The sequence below is a fragment of the Chelonia mydas genome, chromosome 1 (assembly GCF_015237465.2).
Source record: "Chelonia mydas isolate rCheMyd1 chromosome 1, rCheMyd1.pri.v2, whole genome shotgun sequence".
Classification (NCBI taxonomy): Eukaryota; Metazoa; Chordata; order Testudines; family Cheloniidae; genus Chelonia; species Chelonia mydas.
In genome coordinates, this window is record NC_057849.1 from 316,376,893 (window position 1) to 316,403,558 (window position 26,666).

Below are 26,666 nucleotides of genomic sequence, written 5' to 3' on the forward strand. Positions count from 1 at the left end.
ATAACAGATCTGTTCATTTTTAATTACACGAATCATTGTAGATTACTACTCCAGTTTCTGGGAGATGGACTATCTGAAGCACACTCAGACAAGAACTGTAATCAGAACCGAAGGTGCATTTTGCATACCTGACACTTTGCTTTGCTAAGACAATGTGCCACAGTACACAACAGCAGAATTCAAATGATTCAGAACCAACTGGGAATCTGAGCACAAGACATTTTCCTCTGTGTTCTCACAAAGCAACTGGAAGGCAGAGCTGGAGTTAAGACAGCCAAGAGACTGATGGCAAGGTAAACAGACTGGAAGGGATGGATCCCTTCTCAGTATTGGACCATCTCAGTATACCTTCCTAGTGACTAGATAGTTCTCTATTACAGAGACTGATGGGTCAGAGAACCAAGATTCTGCTTTCTATGAGGGATAGTCTGCTGCAGCCCAGGGAGAAACAATGCACAGGACACAGAAGCAGTAATAGAATGTCAAGCGAGGCAGGCAGCCCACTACAACAAAGGAGCCAAGGACCAGAGGCCACTATACAAGGTGAAAAGGTCATAGAATTTAAGGCCAAAAGGGACCACCAAATCATTCAGTCTGAACTCCTGCATATCACAGGCCACCAACACCACCCACCACCCACCCACTAAACCCAACAAGTGAAATTAGATCAGGTTATTACAGTCCACAAAAGACTAAACTATTATGTACCCGAGAATAGGTGAGACATAGGTTCACCAATGCCTAAGGCCCCTGCAATGGCAGGAAGCTGATTATGTGAGATGTACCTAGAGGAACCTGGCAAGTGACCCAAACCCCATGCTGAAGAGGAATATGAAAAACCTCAAGGTCACTGCCAATCTGACATAGGGCGAATTTCCTTCCTGACCCACATATGGTGAACAGTTAGACTCTTCCCTGCACCTGCAAGCAAGAGGCAGCCAGCCAAGCACCTGAGAGAGAGGATGCTGGGTGCTAGCTCAGAGCACCAGCCCACTCCATCCATGCCCCATCTCCAACGTGACTACCCCTGATGCTTCAGAGGAAGGAGCATTAAAAAAAAAAAGAATACATTCCACTCCTGACCCCTGAAAGTGACCAGCTGAAGCTCTGAAGCATGATATTTTAGGAACATCCAACATGAACCAGAAGGGACCCTCAGAGCTACCAAGCCCTCTCCTCCACTATCACAAGCAACCCTATCATACCATCCCACTCGAAAATTTCTCCAATTCTCTCTTAAAACTAATTTGTTTCCCCCCACAATTCCAGTGGTGCCAATTCGGGGGAGCTGGGAGGGTGAACACCCCTACAAGATTTTTCACTTGCTGAAAGTTCCACAGGTCATGGAGCTGGGGGGTGGCCGTGGCACAACCACTATTAAGCAGTGGTCCCAGGCTAAATCAGTATGGCTGCTGTTGGAGCAGTCCAGAGCATCACTCTAGCGGCATGGTCACAACATCATTGAAATGTGATCCCGCAACCCTCTGTACAGACAGAGGGGCTGCTGGGCCAAATTTCAGTGAGATGGTGCTGCAACCTGGCCATTGGAGAGTCTGTTGCTGTACAGTGGAGCACAGGGGAGCCAACGGAGAGCTCAGCTCCTGGCAGCAATGACTCCTGCACTTTGTGGGTAAGAGAAGGGGGAAAGTCCCTAACTGAGGGATGCCTGGGGTCCCTGTGGGAGAAGAGTGGGGACCAGAATATCTGCATGGGCACCACATCAAAACGCCTATTGGAAAGTTATTCCAGAACCTCATTCTTTTGATGATCAGAACTCTTCTTCTAATATCCAGCCTGAATTTTTTCATGGGCAGTTTATATCCATTTGTTCTTGTGCCAACATTGTCCTTCACCTTAAATAACTCTTCACCCACTCGGTGTTTACCCCCGATGTATTTATAGAGACCAGTCTTATTCCCTCTCAGACTTCATTTTGGTAGGCTAAACAAGCCAGTCTTCTCTGATAAGATAGGCCATCCATTCCCCTGATCATACTAATAGCTCTTCTCTGCGTCTGTACCCATTTGAATTCATTTTTCTTAAACATGGGTGACCAGAACAGTATTCCAGATAAGGTCTTATCAGTGCCTTGTACAGTGACATTAATACTTCTCTATCTCTACTGGAAATACCTCATCTGATATATCCTAAGATTGCATTTGCCTTTTTTGCAGCCATATCAAATTGGTAGCTCATAGTCATCCTGTGATCAAACAACACACCCTGGTTTCTCTCCTCCTCTCTTGCTTTCAATTGATGAGCCCCTAAGCCTGATACCAACCAAATAGCCATACAAATAGCCATACAACGCAATGGCAAAAGACAACAGTCCAATCTGCATTGGGACACAAGTCATATGAGGTAATTACAGACTCTTAAGAGAAATGGAGACGAAACCAAAGGCAACTGCGAAGTTGTGGCAGGCAGCCGGCACACCCAGACAGATGGGGCCAAGGCCAGGACCAAGAGGGCATAGAAAAAAATTCATCCATCATGTGGTCTGGTGTAGGAGAGTCAGGAGAAGCAAACAACACAGAGGACCAACAGGACACACCCAACAGACTGAAGGTAGAAACAGTGTGGAAGCTGGTCCCCCACCAACAGTGATGATACAAGCAAGAAATGGCAGACAGGTTCAAAGATGAGCAGACTTGAAGGACTATGAGGCTGCAATGGGATATCAGCAAAGGCCATACCCTATAGTCGGCTATGTCACTACACTGGTTGGGAATTTTTCAACAAAACATTTGGTAGTTCAAAAGCTGACTACATCATCAATCCATAGTTCAAAAATTAATATACAAAAAACACATCTATGGTGTTAGAGTTATGGAACCTTAAAAGTCCCCTTGGCCTTTAGAGGTTTGGTATAATTCAGTGCAATATCCCCTGAATGACAGGTGGAATTGTGACATTCTGCACTGCTTTTAAGTTTGGGATTTTTTTTTAAAAAGCTGTTCCCCTGAGTAACTGATTACTTTAGCCACAGCAACAACACACAGCACAGGACATGGTATTTTTAAGCCTGCTGGTGGTATGCCATAAAACATAGAGAATTACACATCACCGTGTCTCCTGTGGATACAAAACAATGTGGCGTTTTTCAGAAAGTGTTAGTAATATACATTGCATTCCACTTAAGAAAGAATGAAAAATACATTACATGCATCAGCATAACTCTGACAGTGCAATGTTCATGAGCATTATAGCTATCCTATCCCACATAGAGATTCATTCCCTTGGCATCCATTTTATATTAGTCCTTGTACATGTTAAGGAGCTATAATCTTAAAATGTCTGGCAGGTTCTTCTGACAACTTTCTGATAATACCAGCAGAATTAGTCTGTGAAAATGAAGTGACTTTACAGCCTGACTTGGAGAATTTCTCATAAAGATTTTTTAAACCAAAGGAGCAAGACAGAAAGAAAATTAGGGAGGAAATAGACAGACCCTTTAATGAAAGATTTCATATGTGAACAAAATACCATTTTCTATTGCTGAGATTATAGAGGTAGGGCTGTCAAACTATTTCAAATGCATGAATTAGATATCTGTGATGAGACCATCTCTGTTGGAGAACTAGGTTATTTTTTTTCCCATTATGATGGTTAACTTTTTGCAGCCTGCCTTATTTACATTTTAAATAATGGAACACTTACCCAAGAGTGTAAAGCTCTTTTCCATTGCTCCTTTGTGCTGCAAGAATATTAATAACATTTTTAATAAAGCTGAGAAGACAGCAATAAAAAATGTCTCTGTGTTTAAAACAAAGGAGCCTCGTGAAGAGCAGAACAGATTTTCTGACATCAGTAGCTTTGATTAGCACAAATATGGTTAAAATGTTCTGTGCTAGTAGACGAGAAATTCTTATTTATATGTAAGAAACAGGACTAAAGTGGTAGGCATATTTGTTTGAAGAGAACATAGCTTCAGTTGGTTACAGAAATTCTGTTTTTCCAAATGGTGCCTGAATCTCCTCTCACCTACATTGCTGTAAATCAGGAGTAAGCCCCGCTGCAATCAATGAAGTTACACCAGTCTAAAACTGATGTGGAAAGAGAATCAGTACCTTGGAATTATAAACAGAGGCATGATCTCACCATTGTACCAGAAGATAGCATTGTTAAGGTTGTCTAAAAACAGTTTTGTTTCCAGCTCTTACTGTTCCTTGAATATTTTAATAGTTTTTCAGCATTTTAAACACACACATTTTCATCTATTTGGAAACATGAGATCAACTTCAGCCTTGGCACAAGTAGGAACAACTGTATTCACTTCAACTTCATTTAGTCACACATTCACTGTGTAACAACTTATCTCAAAGTGTGTCTACACCACATTCTCTACAGCAACACACCAGCAGCTACACTGCTGTAGAGTAACGGTTCTTCTATTGCTGTACTAACTCTTCCCCCTCAAGAAGCAGTAGCTAGATCAGCAGTAGAAGTCTTCCATCAATCTAGGTGGGTCTACACTGGGAGTTTGGTCAACCCAATGGTTCTCAAACTTTTTTTTTCAAAGACCACTTGAAAATTGCTGAGGGTCTCAGTGGATCACTTAATGATCTTTCCAAATGTTTGTACCATTAGCTAGCTATTGTAAAGCGCTGTGGATAAAAGCGCTATATAAAAAAAACCCTTAAAAATAATTAACTTTTTTGTTCCTACAAATAAAACTCATATTTTAATATCAGTAGTCTTACCTTTCTAATGCAATGAACGTGACCTCTCTCCCCCGCTGGGGCTGGGAAGGAGAGAGGTCTCTCCCCGGAAGCCGCAGCCCTGGAGCTTGGGAAAGTCACCTCTTTCCCTGGCCACTGCAGCCCTGCATGTCCCAAATTCCCCCACCCCCTCTTCTCACCCCACTGCCCCCTCCCACCTACCCCCCTTATTTCCCTCGAGGCCACCACCTCACCTTACATGTGCATCTTCTCCAGGGTCCAGGCACCTAATTAGGGGAGCCATGCCTGCATGGCTCCAGTAATTAGGTGGGTGGCCCTTCATTCTCTCGTGTGCAGCTGCACAGGTGCGCACCTTAGAGGAAACTATCCACGGACCACCTGAATGGAGCTCACGTACCACTGGTGATCCGTGGACCACAGTTTGAGAATCTCTTGGTCAACCTAACTATGTCGCAAAGCCCTGAGCAATGTAGCTAGGTTGACCTAAGTTTCCGGTGTAGACCAGTCCTCTGACTGTTAAACTACACCAGTTGGCTCTCTGCCAATTGTCTTTTTGCTCTGTGTTTGTACAGCACCTATCACAATGGGTTCCTGCTAAAGGACTGGGGCTCTAGGCACTACCACAATACAAATAATAAATAATTATCAATAATAAATTTTACAAGGTCGATATTCAAAGGTACAAATGGGAGTTATGTGTCCAGCTCTTACTGACTTTCAACAAGAGATCAATTGCCAACTCCCGCTTGTGCCTTTGAAAATCTACCTCTACAGCCTTAGTTTAACTGATGGCAGGTGCATACAAAGATGGAACACAGTAGATTGTTGGGGGTGCAAGGTAAAGGATAAAGCAATGTTAATGCATGTTGGTGCACATTATTTGGTGGGGGAGGACAGCCTATCTGTCTTAGTTTTAAAATCTGCAAGAAAATGATAGTAAAGATAAATGATATTAAAACAGTGCTGCACACTGTCACGAGGTAGAAACAATCCGTCTCTGTAACATTGTACCTTGCCTGAGAGAGACACAGTAGCCCAGGACAGGATCATAGCCTGACCTGCAAATGCTCTGAATTTTGGCTGATCTGAGGGCAATGGCCCATTTTCAGGGTATGGGTATCTTATGAACCAGCAGGGGTAGAAACTAATGCTATTTGTCACTTAAAAGCTGAGATCAGCAGCAACCGCAAAGAGTTAAAGTGGTCTCTCAGACTTTAGCTTCTACTGTACCCTGGCCCTATATGGTTGCACAAGCTAGGCAGAAGCAAGTGCCCCCTGCAATGGCCAGGATCAAAGATGAGGACAGTTTTTCCTTCCTATCAAACACAGGCTCATAAGGTACCCCAAAGAGGATAGGGCAGGAGTCAGGCCCCTGGCACTTCCCATGGATGATAGAGTCTGCTCTTCAGTCCTTGAGGAATTATATCTCCTAAAAGAAAAGGAGTACTTGTGGCACCTTAGAGATGAACAAATTTATTTGAGCATAAGCTTTCGTGAGCTACAGCTCACTTCATCGGATGCTGTAGCTCACAAAAGCTTATGCTCAAATAAATGTGTTAGTCTCTAAGGTGCCACAAGTACTCCTTTTCTTTTTGCGAACACAGACTAACATGGCTGCTACTCTGAAACCTGTCATTATATCTCCTAAGGCACTGTTAAAGCATTGTGGCTCTGAACCATTCCTTGCTCAGGGTCTTTGGTGGAGGAGGTAGAGATGAAGGGGGAAGGTGGTTTTCTTCCTGGCTTGAGAAGGAAGTATGCCAGCTGTGGCCTGGTTTTGTAGCATAGCTCCCAGGCTTGTGACCTAGCCAGTTCAACCCCGGTACCTGAAAACTGCTTTCAGAGATTTGGAAAGATTTCCAAATCTCTGGCTCTTTCTATTCAGTAAGTGAATTTTCTTTCATTCTATGTTTTTTGTCACTTCTTCCAAATACATCTGCAAGCAGTTTAGTTGCTATTAGTACAAGATTATCTGATTTCTCGAATTTTTGAAAAATCTCTGGAGTCTCCCTTTAAACCTGTGCTATCTGCTTACTAATAGTGCTTAACACTTCCTGTATATAGTGCAGCACATTTTCAGATCAATTACTGGTAGAGATAGACTTGAATAGGCTCTCGGGTACACATCTTCTGGCATATGTACATGGAACAGCACAACACTAGTGCAGGGGAAAAGACAGAGGAGCAGAGGGAGGCAGGGATAGCTGCATGACCATGGATCTTCCCAGTGTCTCGACTGTAAGCATATGCTAGTGGATGCATGTAAAACAGGGGATGTTAACTGCAAAGCTACACACCTTCCTTTCTTCTGCTCCCACTGTTCCCTGTAGGGCAGCCAAAGTAGGAGTAGCCCATATGTTCAGGTCTCAGGCTCACACAGCAGAATCAGTAAAAAAAAAAAAAAAAAAAAAAAGAACACGACTCATAACAATGCAGAAGAGAAGAAGAGACTATCCTGCTGCCCAGTGCTGCCTCCTTGTTTCCTTGTGCAGCCCAATCTGGCAGTTGCATCTACCGGTTGTATCTCAATTTATACTAAGGGTATGTCTACACTATGGAATTAGGTCAAATTTATAGAAGTCGATTTTTTAGGAAGCGATTTTATGCAGTCGATTGTGTGTGTCCCCACTAAGTGCATTAAGTTGGCGGAGTGCATCCACAGTACCGAGGCTAGCGTCGACTTTTGGAGCATTGCACTGTGGGTAGCTATTCCACAGTTCCCGCACTCTCCGCTGCACATTGGAATTCTGGGTTAAGCTCCCAATGCCTGATGGGTCAAAAACATTGTCGCGGGTGGTTTTGGGTACATGTCATCAGTCGCCCCTCCCTCTGTGAAAGCAACAGCAGACAATTGTTTCACGCCTTTTTTCTGTGCAGACACCATACTGCTTTCAGCAGATGGTGCAGTAGGACTGCTAACCATCATCATCAAACCACCGCTTCCACTACAGCTCTGCTCTCCTGATCTCCTGGTGCCATGAATCCACCTCGCAGGTCCTCTATATGACCGTCGTCATCCACCACTTCCGCTGCAACTCTGCTCTCCTGCTCTTGTCTCGCCATACCATGGCAAGCGTGCAGCCCCCTCAGCTCCGCTCACCGACACTGCCGCTGTTGTGTCCTGGTTATGCTGGCAGCAGACGGTGCAGTAGGTCTGCAAAACTGGTCATCCAGCCACCGCTTCCGCTGCAACTCTGCTCTCATGAATCCACCTTGCAGGTCCTCTCATAATTCTCTATAAATATCTATTCTCATGGCATCTGTTGTCAGCCACCACTTCCGCTGCAGCTCTGCTCTCCTGCAGACGCCATACCACGGCAAGCATGGAGCCCGCTCTGATCACCGCGGCAGTTATGAGCATTGTAAACACCTCGCACATTATCCTGCAGTATGTTCAGAACCAGAACCTGCAAAGGCAGGTGAGGAGGCGACGGCAGCACGGTGACGAGAGTGATGAGGACGGAGACACAGACTTCTCTCAAAGTACAGGCCCCAGCAATTTGGAAATCCTGGTGGCAATGGGGCAGGCTCATGCTGTGGAATGCCAATTCTGGGCCCGGGAAACAAGCACAGACTGGTGGGACCGCATAGTGTTGGATGTCTGGGATGATTCCCAGTGGCTGCAAAACTTTCGCATGTGTAAGGGTACTTTCATGGAACTTTGTGACTTGCTTTCCCCTGCCATGAAGCACAAGAATACCAAGATCAGAACAGCCCTCACAGTTCACAGGTGAGTGGAAATAGCCCTCTGGAAACTTGCAACGCCAGACAGCTACTGGACAGTCAGGAATCAATTTGGAGTGGGCAAATCTACTGTGGGGACTGCTGTGATCCAAGTAGCCAACACAATCACTGAGCTGCTGCTATCAAGGATAGTGACTCTGGGAAATGTGCAGGTCATAGTGGATGGCTTTGCTGCAATGGGATTCCCTAACTGTGGTGGGGCGATAGACGGAACGCATATCCCTATCTTGGCACCGGACCACCTTGACAGCCAGTACATAAACTGAAAGGGATACTTTTCAGTGGTGCTGCAAGCACTGGTGGATCACAAGGGACGTTTCACCAACATCAACGTGGGATGGCCGGGAAAGGTACATGACACTCACATCTTCAGGAACTCTGGTTGGTCTGAACAGCTGCAGCAAAGGACTTACTTTCCAGACCAGAAAATAACTGTTGGGGATGTTGAAATGCCTATAGTTTTCCTTGGGGATCCAGCCTACCCCTTAATGCCATGGCTCATGAAGCCGTACACAGGCACCCTGGACAATAGTCAGGAGCTGTTCAATGATAGGCTGAGCAAGTGCAGAATGGTGGTAGAATGTGCATTTGGATGTTTAAAAGCACGCTGGCGCAGTTTACTGACTCAGTTAGATCTCAGCAAAACCAATATTCCCATTGTTATTACTGCTTGCTGTGCTCTCCACAATATCTGTGAGAGTAAGAGGGAGACGTTTATGGCGGGGTGGGAGGTTGAGGCAAATCACCTGGCCGCTGATTACGCGCAGCCAGACACCAGGGCAATTAGAAGAGCACAGCAGGGCGCACTGCACATCAGAGAAGCTTTGAAAACCAGTTTCATGACTGGCCAGGCTACGGTGTGAGAGTTCTGTTTGTTTCTCCTTGATGAAAACCTGCCCCGTTGGTTCACTCTATTTCCCTGTAAGGCAACTGACTTCCAAGCTTCGATCACTGCTTGCAGAGGCAATAAAGTCATTGTTGTTTCAAATTCATGTATTCTTTATTAATTTGTCACACGAATGGGGGATAACTGCCAAGGTAGCCCAGAAGGGGTGGTGGAGGAAGGAAGGACAAGGCCACACTGCACTTCAAAACTTATTGAATGCCAGCCTTCTGTTTTTGGGCAGTCCTCTGGAGTGGAGTGGTTGGGTGCCCAGAGCACCCCCGCCCCCCGCCTTCTTGGGCATCTGGGTGAGGAGGCTATGGAACTTGGGGAGGAGGGCGGGTGGTTACACAGGGGCTGCAGCGGCGGTCTGTGCTCTTGCTGCCTTTCCTGCAGCTCAACCATATGCCGGAACATATCAGTTTGATCCTTCAGTAGCCTCAGCATTGCATCCTGCTTCCTCTCATCACGCTGCTGCCACCTCTCCTCTCGCACATCCCTCCTGTCCTCGTGTTCATTTTGTGCTTTCCTGGACTCTGACATTGTCTGCCTCCATGTATTTTGCTGAGCTCTTTCAGTGCAGGAGGACTGCATGAGCTCAGAGAACATTTCATCGCAAGTGCGGTTTTTTCACCTTCTTATCTGCACTAGCCTCTGAGATGGAGATGATAGGGGGAACGTTGAAACATTTGCATCTGTGGGAGGAAAAAAAGGGAGAGTAGTATTTAAAAAGACACATTTTAGAGAACAATGAGTAGATTCTTTCACAGTGAACCAAGCTGTTAACATTACATAGTACATCTGCTTTTGGTACAAGGTCACATTTTGCCTCTTATATTGAGGGCCTGCTGGTTTGGTGTAAGAGATTACACACGCAGGGCCAGCAGGCAACAGAATTTGGCTTGCAGGCAGCCATGGTAAACCACAGTCTTTTGGTTTCTTTAACTTTCATAACATGTGGGAATGGTTTCAGACAGCAGCGCCATCATTTCCCATACCAAGCACCCATTGGGTTGGCCGTTTAAAATGGGTTGGCCGTTTAAAAGGAGGGGCTGCAGTTTTTGGGTTAACGTGCAGCACAAACCCAACTAAACCCCACCCCCCACACCCAATTCTCTGGGATAGTCACTTCACCCCCTTCCCACACCGTGTGGCTAACAGCGCGGATGATTTCTTTTCAGCCACAGGCAAACAGCCCAGCAGGAATGGCCACCTCTGAATGTCCCCTTAATAAAATTCCCCTATTTCAACCATGTGACCATGAATGATATCACTCTCCTGAGGCTAACACAGAGAGAAAAAGAACAGATTTGCTTGAATGCCAGCAAACACCGGGACCATACGCTGCCATGCTTTGTTATGCAATGATTCCAGACTACGTGCTACTGGCCTGGCGTGGTAAAGTGTCTAGCATGGAGGACGGAATAAGGCTGCCCTCCCAAGAAACCTTTTGCAAAGACTTTGGGAGTACCTCCAGGAGAGCTTCATTGAGATGTCTCTGGAGGATGTCCACTCCATCCCCAGACACATTAACAGACTTTTCCAGTAGCTGTACTGGCCGTGAATGCATCCCAAGTCTTCAGGGCAAATTAATCATTAAACATGCTTGCTTTTAAACCATGTATTGTATTTACAAAGGTACACTCACCAGAGGTGCCTTCTCCGCCTTCAAGGTCCGGGAGCCCACTTTGGGAGTGTTGGGAGAGTATTGGATCCAGGACAATAAACAGTTCCTGGCTGTTGGGGAGAACAGTTTCATCCTCATCATCTTCCTCATCCCCTAAATCTTGATCCCTGTTGCTTGAGACTTCCCCCTTGAAGGAGTCCATTTACAGGGATGAGGCAGTGGTAGCCCCCCCCCCAGAATTGCATGCAGCTCATCGTAGAAGCAGCATGTCTGGGGCTCTGACCCGGTGTGGCCGTTTGCCTCTGGTTTTTTGGTAGGCTTGCCTGAGCTCCTTAAGTTTCACACTGCACTGCTACGGGTCCGTGATATAGCCTCTGTCCTTTATGCCCTTGGAGATTTTTTCAAATATTTTGTCATTTCGTCTTTTGGAACAGAGTTCTGATAGCACAGACTCTTCTCCCCATACAGCGATCAGATCCAGTACCTCCCTTTCGGTCCATGCTGGAGCTCTTTTGCAATTCTGGGACTCCATGGTTACCTCTGCTGATGAGCTCTGCATGGTCACTTGTGCCACGCTGGCCAAACAGGAAATGAAATTCAAAAGTCCGCAGGGCTTTTCCTGTCTACCTGGCCAGTGCATCTGAGTTGAGAATGCTGTCCAGAGTGGTCACAATGGAGCATTCTGGGATAGCTCCCGGAGGCCAATACCATCGAATTGCATCCTCACTACCCCAAATTCGACTGTGTAGCATGTAGACAAATGAGTGACACTGTCAAAAGAGTACACACTGCTAGAGCATCATCAAGTGAGTGTGTCCAAGAAAAGTCAGGATGGGCTATATTTTTAAACTGGAAAAAATGTTCCTAATAAACATAAGCCTGAAAGATAAGCCCTAGAGATGAAGGACCTAAATTTTGTGAGAGCAAATGTCAGGTTAAAATAGAATGTAAAGTAAGTAAAATGCTTCCAGGAATCCTAAGAATTCCCCCTCCAAATAGTTAGCTGCATAATTTGGCAATGCATCCAATTTAAGAATCTGAGAAACATCTCCAAGAGAGCATTGCTGACCTTGCAGTGCAGTCCAATGAAATATAAATACTGCATGAGTCATCTGCAAACATTACATATGAAAACTCATATAACATTGAATGAATCAGATCCCCAAGCAGCAGTATATATTTAAGGAATAACAGTGAGCCAAAAGGAGAATGCCTTGGGTATCCTAGAGTATAACTCATGGAAGAAAATTCAAAAACAGCTTGTTGGTCAATAAAAGAATCAGGTTGGTGCCATGTTAATAACAACAGCCATAGATTTTGCCAAATCAAATTGAATTCAAAGCTCCTCAGCCTCAAAGGCAACAGTAAAATCAGCTAGGATCAGCAAATGCCCTCAAAGATAACGGAGGGAAAGAAACTGCCCTTGAATGCTCCTGGAGCACCTCATGACTTAAGGGAAGGCACAATTAGCCAACACAGTGAAGTCTTATGAATAATAGTATTTTAGTGGAGCTATGCCTAAAGTCTAGCTGAAATCGTTGTGTATACGCAAAGAGATTTGTGCTGTAATCATTTTAGGCTTATACTATGACTGACACCTTACTCCATGAGTAGTGCTGTTGAAGAAAATAGGATTATTTGTGACATATGATACTACTCCATGTGTGTAAGGATGACAGTCTCTGTCCCATTTTGTTACAAGAAACAGAAGATATTTGAGGCTTTAATATTCCAAAATTGATTACTACTTTGTCTTTTGCTATTTTTATTTATAGCATGCCAGAAGTGTACATAGTGCTTCTCCAAGCTCAGATAATACTGTGATGGGTGCCACAGAGAGAACAGACAAACAAAATAAAATACCAGGGTCCCAACACCAAAGAGTTACATCTGATGAAGTGGGCTGTAGCCCACGAAAGCTTATGTGCAAATAAATTTGTTAGTTTCTAAGGTGCCACAAATACGCCTGTTCTTTTAATCTTAACTCTGGCATACAAAAATGAATACCACTTCAAATATAATGCAGCATAGAAACTGTCCTGGAAGAGATCAGGGTTGAAAATCTTCACAAAAGAGGTGTATTTTTAAGAAATATTCCTAGATTTTAAGATCAGAAGGGACCATTGTGATAATTGAGCCTGACCTCCTGCTTAACACAGGACACAGACCCTCACCCAATAATATTTGTGTCAACCTAGAGCATAGCTTTTGGAGCAATATCTAGTCTGGATATAAGTAATTCAGGGGACAGGTAATCCACCGCTAGGTAAATTGTTCCAATGGTTAATTAACCTCACTATTTAAAATGTGCATCTTGTTTCTAGTCTAAATTTGTCTAGCTTCAGGTTCCAGCCATTTGATCATGTCATGTTTTTGTTGACTAACTCAAAGAGCCCTTCTCTACCAGAAATCTCTTCCCCATGTAGGTACTTGTAAACCATGATCAAGTTACCTCTTAACCTTCTTGTGGATAAATTAAATAGAGTGAGCTTTTCTGGTCTCTCACTGTCAGGCAGGTTTCCCAGACTTCATATTAGTCTTGTATCTCTTTGAACCTTTCCAATTTGTCAACATCCTTTTTAAAGTATGAACACCAGAAGTGGACACAATATCCCATACATCTCACTAATGCCATATTCAGAAGTAATATCCAATCCCTATTTTTATTTGATATTCCCCTGCTTATTCATTGAAGAATTGTGTTAGTTTTGTTATCTATTGCACTAGGAGTTCGTGATGGGATAAAGAGAAGGTCACTATAATAGAAATGTATGGAAGATGGCATGAATGAAGGTGCAAAGCCTGGATTGGGAGAAAGACACACAATCTCTCTCTCTCTCTCTCTGGTACAACAAGGTATTATCTTTCCTTTCCTCCATATTATCTTAGCCTGTCTCTTCAGATATTCCAATTGCTTTGGGACATTCCTCTGTTGCTTTTTAATTAACACTTTGAATGTCATCTTATGCATTCAATCTAGAAAATAGCAGCAAGCTTTCTAACAGTTGATCACACATCATCTGCACGATGATAAAGATCCTGTTTCCTCTTGGACTCTAGAATCTCTGCCCATACAGACTCTGGGTCTGTATTGTGTGTTCACTATACCTCTCCCCACTTCCCTAAGTCCATATTCCATTCAGTATTTCTATTCAACATTTTCTCTTTCTGTTTCATTCTTCAGACAGTCGGGCTTTCTGAAATTTCTCTCTCGCGTCAATACTTTTAAATCAATCCTAGGAACTTTCTTAGAGCTACATCCCTCTTTCTGAATTCCTTTTCTTTTCTGTTACAGATTCTCTACAATTCTGGATATCTTCAGTCTCTTCTTTAACTCATGGCTCCTTTTCTTCAGTTGTACCCACCCTTCACTTTAGCATTAGCTATCCTCTGCTTCCTCATTAAATATTTAAGTTTTCAAATTATCTTTAGTCTCAGTGTCTGGTTTCCCTAGATAAGGTTCCTTTTTATCTCCCTTGTATATCTGCAGCTTTTCCTCCATTCATCTTTCCAAACCTATAAATTATTGTGGGACATATTTCTATTTCCCTCTTACTACATCCAGCCAAAGAGAATTCATAACAATTTTATACTTACTAGTTAAATCTGTCCAAGACTTTTGTCATTCTCTTATGGTCATATTTTGACCTCATATATACACCTGTAGCTCTCATTGTTTTCAATGGGAGTCTGTATTTACATCTAAGGGCAGAGTTTGCTCCCTCACTCCACAAGCAGAAATTAAATCTTTCACAATACACAGTATTCTTCCTTCCTCTGTCATTTCATTAAGATTATAATATACTTTGGGTCTATTTTAAGACACGGAGAGCCAAATTCTATTGTTAGTTAAGTCTATGCAACCTAATTAACTTAAGAGAGCATCATGGAGGGGAAAATTTGAACAAGAATGTCTGGTCATGTAAACGTAAACATAAGAAAATTCATGTCTACTTATTTCTCTATAATGCATTTATCACTTAATATATGAAGATAGTCCACATGTTCTGAGGTAGTCTAGTGGAATTACACAAGTTATTGGGTTCAATACAGGGGTAACTGCATGAAATTATATAGCCTGCGTTATGCAGGAGGCCAGACTTGGTGCTCTAATTGTCCCTTTTTTCCTTAAATCTATGAAAATCATAGAAGATTAGGGTTGGAAGAGACCTCAGGAGGTCAAATAGTCCAACCCCCTGCTCACAGGAGGACCAACCCCAACTAAATCATCCCAGCCAGGGCTTTGTCAAGGTGGGACTTAAAGACCTCTAAGGATGGAGATTCCACCACCTCCTTAGATAACCCATTCCAATGCTTCACCACCATCCTAGTGAAATATCCAACCCCCACTGCAACTTGAGACCATTGCTCCTTGTTCTGCCATCTGCCACCACTGAGAACAGCCAAGCTCCATCCTCTTTGGAACCCCCCTTTAGGTAGTTGAAGGATGCTATCAAATCCCCCCTCACTCTTCTCTTCTGCAGACTAAATAAGCCCAGTTCCCTCAGCCTCTCCTCATAAGTCATGTGCTCCAGTCCCCTAATCATTTTCATTGCCCTCCGCCGGACTCTCTCCAATTTGTCCACATCCCTTCTGTAGTGGGAAGCCCAAAACTGGATGCAATACTCCAGATGTGGCCTCCCCAGTGCCAAATAGAGCAGAATAATCACTTCCCTCGATCTGCTGGCAATGCTCCTACTAATGCAGCCCACTATGTCATTAGCCTTCTTGGCAACAAGGGCATGCTGTTGACTCATATCCAGCTTCTTGTCCACCGTAATCCCCAGGTCCTTTTCTGCAGAGCTGCCGCTTAGCCAGTCGTTCCCCAGCCTGTAGCAGTGCATGGGATTCTTCCATCCTAAGTGCAGGACTCTGCACTTGTCCTTGTTGAACCTCGTCAGATTTCTTTTGGCCCAATCCTTCAATGTGTCTAGGTCACTCTGGACCTTATCCCTACCCTCCAGCGTATCTACCTCTCCCCCCAGTTTAGTGTCATCTGCGATCTGGAAAAGAGGGGTGAACAGTGAGGTGGCAAAATTTGCAGATGATACAAAATAGTTTAATCCAAAGGGCTTTTAAGATTTATAAAGGGATCTCACTAAATTGGATGACTGGGTGACAAAATGACACATGAAAGTCAATGGTGATGAGTGCAAAGTAATGCACATTGGAAAAAATAATCCCAACTGTATACATACAAAATAATGGTGTCCAAATTAGCTGTTACCACTCAAGAAAGAGATCTTGAAGTCATCATGAGTAGTTCTCTGTGCTGCGGCAGTTAAGAAAGCTAACAGAATGTTTGGAATCATTAGGAAAGGGATAGATTAAAAAAAAGAAAATATCCAAATGCCACTATATAAATCAGGGTCTGCCCACACCTTGAATACTGCATGTAGTTCTGGTCACCCCATCTCAAAAAGATGCAGAGAAAAGCTACAAAAATTATTAGGGTTATGAAACAGGTTCCATACCAAGACAGATTAAAAAGAGTGGGACTGTTCATTTTAGCAAAGAGAAGTCTGGGGGTGGGGGGTGCTGATAAATGTCTGTGAATCATGAATAGTATGGAGAAAGTGAATAGGGAAGTGTTATTTACCCCTGCACATAACACAAGAACCAAGGGTCACCTGACAAAATTAATAGGCAGCAGGTTCAAAATAAACAAAACAATCTGTAGAACTCATTGCCATGAGATGTTGTGAAGGTCAAAAATATAGCTGGGTTCAAAAAGAATTAGAAAAGTTCATGGAGGTTAGGTCCATCAATGGTACTAGCCAAGATAGCCAGGAATGGAACGCCATACTCCAGCTGTCCCTAACTCTGACTGCTAGTAGCTTGGACTGTGTGACAGGTGATGGATCACTTGATAAATTGACCTGTTCTGTTCATTCCCTCTGAAGTACTTGGCATTGGCCACTGTCAGAGACAGGATACTGGGCTAGATGGACCATTGGTCTGACCTTAAAAGCTGCATTATGTGGCACAAGGTACTGTGGTGATTTAAAATGAAAGAAACACCGACGATCATTATTGTGTCCAAGCAAGGTATTGGCCAGGCTTAAATTTTCAAAAGCAACTAGTGATTTTGGTTGCCTTAATTTTTAATCACTTCTCCCTGCATGATGCACACCACTTCAGCTGTCTAAGTGACATATTCAGTCTCTGCAAAGAGGATGCGAGCTCATCACTGCAGCACCAAAGGGAGAAACTATGGTACAAAATCAGAGCAGACAAGTCCACTTAACAGCAAAAATACCCCAAAATGCTGGTATTTGAAATAGAGGGGGAAGTTGTATGGAAAAAATGCAAGGAAAAACTATATAATTCAATGGATTGATTAGACTTTGGAATTTATCTATAAAAAGTTTTGTGAATTCCACCAGTGGTGGAAGGCAATCCAAAAAATATTTGAGTTGTGAGTGAGCCCTTAGGAAAATGAAGAGATTTGAAATTTCTCCATAAAAGTGAAGATTCAGCATTGACCCTTGTAGGTAAGCACCTCTTTGGAAAGCAGGAAACCCAAGAGATCCCCTGAAGCAAACCAACCTATAGTCTGAATTAACTCTAGTGTCTGGCTTAAAGCATTAAAAGTAGTACTCGGTGTAACACTGCTGAAAAAATGTAATTGCTAGAAGTAATCATTTGAATAGTCAAGAGAAACTTCCTGACAGCAAGTTCTAGTTATTTTAATAACCTGTCCACCAAATCCCTTAAAAACAGATTGATCACAAAAGGCTGCACTGTACTTCCAACAATAATCTTCCAATTTAAACATTACTAATTATAAATTAACAGATGTGTTGTGACAGTAGCAATTTCCTTTGCTCTCTGACCTGCAAATGTAGAGGTCAAAATACTTTAGGTGTCCAGGACACTGCCAATAGTGTAACTGAGTGCACAAGGACAGACCCTGTGCTCATAATTACATTGTAAGGAAAGGTATTGTCTGCATTAGAATTGGGCAGGAAATGGTTTTCCTGTCCCACAAAAAAAAAATTGAGATTTTAAATATTTTCTCAATTTGCATCAAGATGAAACCAAGACCTGTTGAAATTTTCCATGAAAAACACAAGAGAGAGAAAGCAAGGCACACAGACTATAGCCCCAGGATATGGGAGTACCACGTTCAAGCCCCTGCATCTCCAGCATCCCAGCTGACTGCCCTAACCACCAGGCTACAGAGTCAATCTCACTGTCACTAACCCAACCACTATTTATACAAAGTGGAACAGCTCCAACAGTCAAGACTGAGAAAGACCCATCCCAAAATAGCAGATTGATGGTTAGGGCATTCACGTGGGAGACCCAGGGTCAAATCCTGGATCTACTTGATTCTTAACAGGGTCTTGAACCTGATTGCCCATATCCCAGCCAGATGCCCAAACCACCAAGCTATTATGGAATGTGAGGTGTCTGCCTCTCTTAATTTGACCATCCATCCAAACCTTGCTGATGAAATTTCATCAAACAAAACTGATACAATCCCATGAAAAGTTTTGGTTTCAACAAATCTGCATTTTCTGACAAAAACCTGTTTCAACAAAAAAAATCCTGACTAGTATTAATCCGCATCATGCTCACCAGTGCAATGTAAGCCCAAAATACACCACACCAAATAAGGGTAGGGGAAATTCTTAAGGAGTCTTACAAAAGTGGAACAATGTGGCACACTCCATGACAATGCAGTGGGTGATGCAGTCGCTAGGAAGTCAGTCATTATGCCACAACACAAAAAACATGGGGGGAAGAGGGAGGGGGAATCATCATCCCTGTAAAACCACAATAAAATTAACAGAAGACTCAGCTTCTCTTGGACTCACTGGAGGGAAGCATATGGCATTAAAGCAGTTATGCTAATTTACACAAGTGAAAAATCTGGCTCATAATGTAAGACCCTTCAGGGTTCCCCTGTTCTTGCTGATTACTTTTAACTGTGATCCCTGTCTGTCACATGCTTCTGTGATTGCTGCACCAGAAATACTTTGCTCCAGCAGATCTACACAATACTCAGCTACTACGCTTGCCGCATGCATGTTGTCAGGGTCTGCCATGCTAGACTGCTACGTGTATATTCATCTCCCTATTCCCCCAGCATGCTTTCTTCAGAGTGGAATAGCACTCAGTGTAGAACATACAGTGTAACACTTAGGGGGCAATGCTCCAAAATGTGGAAAGACCTGGATCCCTGTTCAGCAAAGAATTTAGGACTGGGGTTAACTTCAAGCACATACTCAGATCCAATTAACTCCAGTGAGACTTAAGCATGTGCTTAAAATTCGGTACTGAATAGGGATGGACTTACGGCATATGCTTAAAGTTAAGCTAGTACCTCAGTGCTTTTACTGAATCTGTGCCTTAGATTGTCACATATTGGCTAAAGAAAACTTCTACCTCTGTGCAGTGGGGTATGAGTAGGCCTATCCCATCAATTTCCGGGGCAGACGACAACTCTAGGGAAAGAACCCACTAACCAAAACCATTGGCTTCATTGCCTGAACGTTCCGAAAGATCTCTAGAGAGTAGAGGAATTATTTTTTATTATTATCCACCTTAGAACATTTCTTCAGTACAGTTAAATGAATTTTTCCCCAACAGAAAAATATTGTTTTATTAATATTAATTGCAAACATAAAACAAAGAGAAACGTGAATGAATGTTGCACAAAAACATTATTTGAAAATAAGAGCACTAAATTACCCTTTATTACATTAACTAACTGCACAAAGCAGTTTTTATAACAATGATATACTGAATTAATACAGTTCCACAAGCTTAGATGAATTCTGTACTGAATCCATAAGGTACGTTTTATTATTTACTAGAAGGAACCAAACTGCCAGTCTCCTTAACATGTAAGCAATTAATAACCCCCTGGTTGTTTCATGCAACTGGAGGAAATGCCACATTTAAACAACTTTTTCATGTAACAAGAATAATTTTACCTCTAAGTACTTGATGTTTAAGGCAGTTTCACTAAACATTGCTAGGGGATGATTTTCTCAGAAAAAACTCTAAGCAGGTTTGCACTAGCAACCATCATTTAAACTTAAACTCTGTTTGCTCTTGGGATAATACAAGTACTGTGTTTGTGAAATGCCATGGTTTCAAGATTATTTCTCTTTACATTGGACTTTTATAGAACAGAATATTCATCTATCACAGTGGCAGGATGAACATTCTTCGAAGCAGGTTGCCCTTTAGGATGTCTGATAAAAAGCTTGTTTGATTCAATTATTACTTGTGATACTGCAGAGACTGGAGTACCTGCTGCTCTAGGAGGATGCTACACATCACTAAGCAATTTAAATGGTCATATTATGCCAATGTTTTTAGTGTGCAAGTCAGGAGGGGTTTTTACATACTATTCATAAAGAAAAAATGTTAACTATTTAAAAGGTATGTTTTGGCCTCTATGTGTGTCCACAGTTTAGGCAATATTAGATGTTTAGATATCAGGTAAATATAAGGCATGATGTTACACCCACATTCCCAATGCAAAACCTGATGCAATGGTTAATGCTGGAAGAGATACCATATGGGGAAATTAATTGCTTTTTGGCTGCATTCTTGCTTCAGAAATAGTCTCTTAAAAGAAAAACGGATGACATTTCAATTCTAATAAAGAATTGATTAATTTTAAGGACAATGGATCAAATTCATCTTTGCTGGTATTTGAAGTCAGTGGAATTAATAATGAATTTGGCCCCAGTAGATATGAAGTCTTTAAACTAGGCTGGTAGACACTGGAAAAACACCATGATGAACAATTTGTCGTCAATTTCTTTAAACATTCTCCAGGTTCAACCAGACTGCAAAGCCTAGATGCTGGAATCAAGACTACTTACAGACATTTTTAAAAAATGGTTAGTGGGATGGCAGTAAAAAAAAATACCTTTTTAAAAACTAATATTAAATTACTTTCAAATAGCCCAAGGAAAAGTCCAAAGAACCCCACACCAGTCATTGAGGTACTTAACCAGGAAACAGAATACCACCAAGGCAACATACAGGGAGTGCGTCCTCTCCTCCCTCCCCCTGACACACATTAAGGGAGTAAGTATGCTTTCCTACCTTCAGGCATACATCTTGGCTCCTCTCAGTCAAAGCCCTCTCCCCACCCACAAGAGAGGAAGTATGGATGTCCCAGTCCACACACACACACGCCAGTATTTTCAGAAGAATTCATCATCCAGAACTGGTCTAGATTTTCAAAAGAGCTCAGCATACTTGGTGCTCATTGGGTGCTGAGCTCTTTTGAAATCTGGTCATAAGTATCATAATTGAAACTATTAGCTGTTGAACACTTTTGAAAATCTGGATCTTTTGACTACTTGGCATTATGGCTCTCTTTCTATCCTGCTCAGGTCTCAGACACCACCACCATTTTAAACTGAAATGTACCGTTTGGTATCTCAAATTCCTTTTATTGCCTTCAATTTCTTATTTACTTTTAAAAACTAAAACCACATAAGGGATTAATGACCTCAAGCCTGCAATTTTTTCTCTCTTCCTCATGGTATAATTTCTAATAAAAAAAAGTGGAAAGAAAAAAATTAAAAAATATCATTTATAATTTTGGTGTCATATTCACAATTTCAGCAAGGTAATGCATGCATTAGAGATTAGATACGCAAAGAGCTATGTGCCCCTTGAATGACAAGCTGGTGCTAGCTGATGGTACATGGATGTCAGTAGTTTGTGGATGAGGTAGTATTGACATTTTTGGCTGTATGATATTTTCACAGGTAACAATGTCTTCATCTCTCCTAAGGACATTGTACAGCCATTTGGCTAGCCTAATTCCCAGGGCACCAATGGTCACAGCTCCCTATTTCTACGGGCTCCTTAATTTCCCACCCTTCATCTCCAATTTCATAACCTCATTCCACCCTTTTAATTTTCCTAAACCAATATGACACATGCCATCCAGTAGATGGCAGCGGTAAACCCACATTACCATGCTTAATTGGGCACAGCCAACAAGGAGCAACCGAATGAAAAAAATTCTGAGATGTTGATTAAAACTCTTTTAAAGACCATTTGAGATTATCCTCAAATGATTTGCCTTTTCCGAGATAGGAAATTATTTGCCTCGATGTTTAAATTAGAAGGAAGACAGTTTGCACTCCAGTTCTGAGCAGAGTGTGTTAGAATGCTTGCGTGGAGCAAGGCATACTCTATTCCATGTGAATAAATAAGAGCATTTCATTTGCTATGTCATAGTCAGATACCTTAAATCATATTGATGAAGAGATCTACATATGGAAATTAGGAGTCTGAATGGCTCCAGTAGCTGTTCACATTGAGGTTGCTGGTTTGAATCCAGCCCCAGTCAAGAGTAACTGAACTCTCTTAAAATTAGATTGTTGTTCCATGGCTCTGTGAAATGAGTTATGTGGAGTAGAAAGAGCTAATTTTAAATTGTTGGATGTCAAGTAATTGTATTTTTAAAATTATAAAAAATATTTAGGTTAGAGAAACAAGTCATGGTAGACATGCTCTTAGTAATTGTTTCTCGTGCTGCCAACTCAGGAGTGTAACTCCCACTCTTTTTTTTTTTTTTTTTTACATACCTTAAAGATTAAAAATAAGCAAAATAATCAGAATTGCTAACCATAGGGATTTTATTGGAAAAGAAAGTATTAAACAAAACAACACAAATGATAACCTGGTTAATTCCATTATTCTCTCTTCTGTATGTCTCTCTCTAGACTTTTTTTTAACAGAGATTACACCTTTGAGTGTGGACTGCCCTTGGGACATTCTGCGTTTGGTAAGTTAAGACTAACGTATATTGTTTCCCAAATGTATTAGATTTGTACCTCATAGATACTTAAACTGTATATAATTTGGCAGCATAAGGGCAGGTGGAGTCTATCTGGTATATCATTGATAACGTAAAAGTTTATTATTGGGCAAAGTATGTAATCGTAAGTAAACCCTATAAAATCAAAGAAAATATTAAATCAGCTACTTAGAAGAAGCCATCTAAGGAGCTGTCTTGAGACGGACTAAGTACGAACATTAAGAATATTCAATCCAATTAAATCCCAGTATTTCTCTATTTACCAGTGTTTCACCCCTGTCTCCTCTCCAGGAATACCTGGTGTAAGCATTTGGTGACTGACAGAAGCACCTGTAGTACTTTAAATTACAGCAGCACTTCCATCTCCCTACTGAATCATTATGAGAGTTTTAAATCTAATCCCTTGGCAGTGTCTTAGTGAACTTCCTTTCATCACTCCATGTTGAAGTCTTGGGGCACTTTTCTTGGGGCTGGTTTCTTCTGGAGTCTTCTCTGTCTTTCTTAGCTGTCTGTAGTAGTTTTCTTGTAAATATGGATAGGATACGTTGATGAGTGCTGTGTGGTGTTGGACAGGGAGTCTGTGAGAGAGGTATGCTCAATTCAGAGTTTTTCTATACTCTGCTCTTTCCTATTTCCATATAATTATAGGAAACCACACCTCTTTCAGGCTTGTTTAGGTTCAAATTGGCTGCTATGATCCATTATTGGCTCAGTACTTTATGGACTGTTCTTAGGAATGTCTTCATTTTATGAATATGTATTTGTTAATGCATATATGCGCAAAGCCCTTAATTCTTTCTGGACATTAATATGTCTTTGTGATGGGAGATTCTCAGAACATCTTTAAAGTTAGAGTTTTAAGTTTTAGTTTTTATTCAGTCTATTTCTGAGATCTCATTCTAGTTTTATTAGAATTCAAGAGGAAATGAAATTCTGCTTTCTGTAAGTCCAAAAAGTCCTGTTCCTTATAGAAAGATTTTAATTCTCAAAACAGTCTTTTTAAAATTCAGTAATTCTTAAAGAGACTCTACAGAGTAAATAGTTATTAAAGAAATTGTTGATTCTTTATAACAATTTTTGGAGAGATGATTCTTCTTGTCTTCCTGAATTGGGTGAGGGAGTTGCTTGAGCACTGCCAGTAATTAATTTTCATTAATATAAATTGTCATGCTGTCTGGAGTGGCGCACAACTGAGAGTGCCTGACTCAGGGCAGACTGTAAGAAAAGACCACCAGCCACAAAATGCACAAGGTATCCACAAATTCCCTTTGCTCAGGGGACCCCACACTTTCTCAAATGTGTTTGGCTGTGATTCTGAAGGCAGCATAGTTAGATGCATTAATTGAGGAGATGCATTAATTCAGTACCTGTACCAGCTGGGATACTGGGGAACTGCAGCAAAGAACTAAGCTGCACTCCCCCAGTCAGTGGGTCAGGCTGGAACAGGAAGGTGTAATTTGCCTGCTGCAGAGATGGCTCCTCTATTAAGTAACCTGTGCAATCTCTGGCTCTCAGAGTGAAATGTGGCATGACCTAATGTAACAAAGACAGAGTGAAAAGGACTCTTGCACACTATTTCCTTCTCTGACACCAACTCCTCTGTGGTTCTGGTCACATAAACTTTCTGCATTAGTTCCCCATGTGCTGAACCGAAATAATACTTACCTGACTCCCCCTGATGCCACCCCGCTCATCATCCATGTTGAAACATCAGAGGAATTGCAGGGAGGCAAATGTGTGCTGTCAGTTGCTTTCTCCAAAAAATCAGAGCTGAACTTTTAGGGAGATGGAATGTTAAGTACCTATAGATTTTCTCTTAAATTCAGCCCCTAATTGCGCTAACACAGAGGGCTAACACATCAGCTTGCTTCTAGGTTCCCAGAGTGCAATATGGCTCTTTAATCTTCATACTTGGAGTATGAAGCTTGGAAACTTTAGAACAGGAAAAAAGCAGAGCAGCCACCTCTCTTGGCATTTTGACAAAAAAGAAACCTGACAAATTAGCAGTGAATTAATCCATTGTATAAACCGGAAACTTGTCTTCCCTTACAATATCAAAACTTACTTTGATTTTTGTTATTCGGCTGGTGCTTGTCCCATCTGCCAGCTAGTAAATGTAGACAGTGGCCTCCAAATGGATTATTTTAGGTGTTGGCTAAGAGATAAACGAGTACATCAGCAAGACAATTATGATCCAGTGGTAGCAACGCACAACTGCTATTTGAGATTTTGCACCAAAGGCTATAAAGTTTGCAAGTGTGAGATGACTGCTGATTCTTTCCCCTCAAGGTTCATTGAAGATAGAAGATCTTGCAAGTAATAGCATCTTTGTTAAGGAGCTCTGTTCTTCTCCTTCAATAGGGAAAGAAATACATAGAAAAAGGTAATGTTACCCAGCCATTGTTCACTTCTTATTCCAATTTCTCTGTGGTAAAGTCATTTCCCTCTTCCATAGCTAACTCTCATGAAGATCAAAAGAGGTTACCTACCTAACAACGTTTCCTCAATAGACAGACTTACAGCTTCAATGTAAAAAGACAGCAAAAGGAAAGTGGATAAGGAAAAGATATTTTTAATCTCTTACAAAAGAATCAGAAATCAAGTGCTGGGGTGATAGAATCTGTTGTTCTTCTGTGTGTATGATTCTTTCATTCCTGCTTGTACATCACAGTAAAATATGGATACCAAAATTATAATTGTTACCTAAAGCTAAGCATGCGGGGGGGCAATTAACATAAACACATTTTATTTTAATGTATATTGACATGTTCTCTGGATTACAGATTAGAAGCGACATAGCAACAGCAACTGCAACCTTTTCAAGCTGCTTAGCCAAAGAACAAAGTCAAATCGCAGCTTTTATAGAACCATAATATTTTGTGGTAAGTGACTGTAAGTATAGCATTACTTATATCTATCCTTGGCTTTGATTAAATTCCTTCTTTAGGAAAAAATGCATTGAAGTTTAATTGCTCTTTCAAAGAAAACCAAAAGACAATGTACCAAAACAACTGATCAATTGTTTAAATGTAAAGAGAATGCAGTAAAATCGTTAGGAGATAGAGTTATGTGCCTTTTGAACATAGGGTAATAAATAAATTAAATCACACAGAACAAATAGCACCAGCTGCTTAGTAGCTAAATACAGAAGCTTTGAAATTTTAAGGATAAACTTCAACTGTCTAAAATAAAAGAAGGGAAAGGCTTCAACAATAAGAGGCAGGTTTCAGAGTAGCAGCCATGTTAGTCTGTATCTGCAAAAAGAAAAGGAGGACTTGTAGCACCTTACAGACTAACAGTGAAATATCTGACTCAAAAGCATTATGTTCCCCATTTGTTTTGTACTGAGGCCATTTAAATTTCGCTCACTCTGTCTCCTCTATGCACACAGTACATACTAACCACTATTGCATGAGTTGTATTATGAAGCATTAAAACAACTCCCGCTTAATGTTTAAACTTGACAGTTTGAGGCAAAGGGGCTGAATTGTTTACAAAATTGCTAGTTAATAGGATCTTACATTGATATAGCACCTTTTGCTCCACAATGTTTTGCAATCTATGACTTTGATTCTGGTTTAAAGCGGGCTTCTAATCTAAATGCTACTTTGGATCTGTAGCATATGCTAGCAGCATGGGGCTATCTGTCCCCCTTTAGTGGCTAGTTCACATGGGTTGGCATCCACTATAGCCTTTGAGTTAATATACCTGGCTCTTTGGCTCAGGTAATATTGGTTTGTGCTTTACAATGAATGGCTTCAATTCCCAAAACCACCACTGAAAGAGTGTTATTTTACATGTTGATGTCACCCTGTTTACTCGAAACATTAGCTCCTTGTGGGTATTTTGTGAACTATCTGCTTACTTTATAGTTACTGTGACGGGTCCGGCACCGCAGCACCCCTTTGTGGCAGGGATGGA